The sequence below is a fragment of the Octopus bimaculoides genome, chromosome 6 (assembly GCF_001194135.2).
Source record: "Octopus bimaculoides isolate UCB-OBI-ISO-001 chromosome 6, ASM119413v2, whole genome shotgun sequence".
Classification (NCBI taxonomy): domain Eukaryota; kingdom Metazoa; phylum Mollusca; class Cephalopoda; order Octopoda; family Octopodidae; genus Octopus; species Octopus bimaculoides.
The window spans coordinates 31,591,902-31,594,179 of record NC_068986.1 but is presented as its reverse complement, the minus strand read 5'-3'; positions in this window follow the sequence as shown (position 1 = coordinate 31,594,179).

Here is a 2,278-nt window from a genome sequence, read left to right as displayed (position 1 = left end):
TAACAAAGGAGATTATAGTCCATAGTCAACGCTAGAAGAAAAACGACCAAGGGCGTTCCTCCACCAGGAAAATGCTTGGCCACATACAGCGCGGATGACATTCCAAAGCCTGGAGCAGTTTGAATGGGAAGTAATGCCCCACCTACAATATTCGCTGGACATTACCCCATCTGATTATCATTTATTCAGTGGTTTTTCAAAACCATTTGAACGAAAAAAATATGAATTCTGTAGACGAGGTCAGAACAGTACTGGAGGAGTATTTTTCATCACGGACAAGTGAATTTGGGAAGAGGAGCCTTGCAAATTTACCAGAAAGATGGAAGGGTATTGCAGAAAATGAAGGAGAGTATATTTTAGATTAAAAAAGATTTTTGTCTATCTTAATTTTGAGAAAAAAAAGACGTATAAAATAACCGCATTATGGGATGACCCAATATATACATGTACGCTCACACATACTCGTGTGTGTGTGTGTGTGTAATGGTTATGTAATAAAGAAGTTCGTCTCGCAACTACGTGATTTCGGGTACAACGACTTTGAGGGCAAGGTTGATCTTCCAACTGCTGTTGCACCTATATTGAATGAACACTTTTTAAAATCATTGTCAGGAGGCAAAGTAATGCCCATGACCTGTTACCAAGGTTTTAAGTCTATTGGAAGGGAGACTTACGGGGAAAAGGTACCCTCATGCTAGAGACCCGACCTGATCCAAATGCTTGCAACAGAGCGGGCTCCGCTGAGGACACCCAGTGCGTCATATGGTGCTGTTAAACTAGACAACAATTACCACCTTAGTAGACTATGACAGGATCTGAACTCCGGACGCAATGATCTGTAACAAATATTCTTTTCTATTCTAGGCACAAGGCCCGAAATTTTGCTGGGGGGGGGGCAGTCGATTAGATCGACCCCAGTATGCAACTGGTACTTAATTTATCGACCCCCAAAAGGATGAAAGGCAGAGTCAACCTCGGCGGAATTTGAACTCAGAACGGCAGACGAAATACCGCTAAGCATTTTGCCCGGCGTGCTAACGTTTCTGCCAGCTCGCTGCCTTATCTGTAACAAATATTGGTTTCAAAGTCTGGCACAGGGCCAGGAAATTCGGGGGATGGGGAAAGTCGATTACATCGATCCCAGTGTTTAACTGGTACTTGTGCCTAACGATCCTGACAGCTCGCCGTCAGCTCTAACAAATATTTCAAGGCATCCAGTCCGACATTCTGACAGTTCCACTAATCCACTACACTGGATTGGTATCTAGTCCGAAAAGACGAAAGGCAAATTTGACCTCAGTGAAATATGAACGCAGACGGTCAGAACTATCCCACGTTCTACCGACTGGGCCAATTCAGCTATGAACATGAAGCGATAAATTAAATTGTTTTTCTCTTTTGCTTGGGAGATTTTTGCAAGTCATTGGATCCTGCAAACTTCACAGATTGAGGATTTTATATCTCCTACCAATGCTGCTTTTGTTTCCATAAATGAGAAAGCTATCAGTATATTTGGTAGCTAAACAGTCACTTATAAAAGCATTGGTCCCTGCAATGACGAAGACAACCTATGCAATTATCCGAAGGAGTTCCTAAACGGTAATGACTTTGGTCAAACACCTCTCCATACTTTAACCGTGAAAAAGAGATGCTTTATAAAGATCGTGAAATTTAAATAAGGCTACAAAACTTGGCAATGAAACCAGAATTAAATTAACCCATTCATAGTAACGCATGATTGGAGGCCACTTGTTACAGAATGAAAAACATGTTATTGTGCCAAGAACTAAACCGAGGTATTAATACCAATTTTATAATACAACTTTACGCGGGTAATCTTCCAGTATAGTGAGATAAAAAAAAAGTAAATAAAAAATACAAGGGAAATAACTTACGTCTTCCTAGTATCATCCGGACTACTCTGAAATGCACTCTTTTACTTGTTTCAGTCATTTGACTGCGGCCATGCTGGAGCACCGCCTTTAGTCAAGCAAGTCGACCCCAGGACTTATTCTTTGTGAGCGTAGTACTTAATCTATCGGTCTCTTTTGCCGAACCGCTAAGTAACGGGGACGTAAACAAACCAGCATCGGTTGTCCCCCCAACATCGCTTGACAACCGATGGTGGTGTGTTTACGTCCCCGTAACTTAGCGGTTCGGCAAAAAGAGACCGATAGAATAAGTACTAGGCTTACAAAGAATAAGTCCTGAGGTCGATTTACTCAACTAAAGACAGTGCTCCAGCATGGCCGCAGTCAAATGACTGAAACACGTAAAA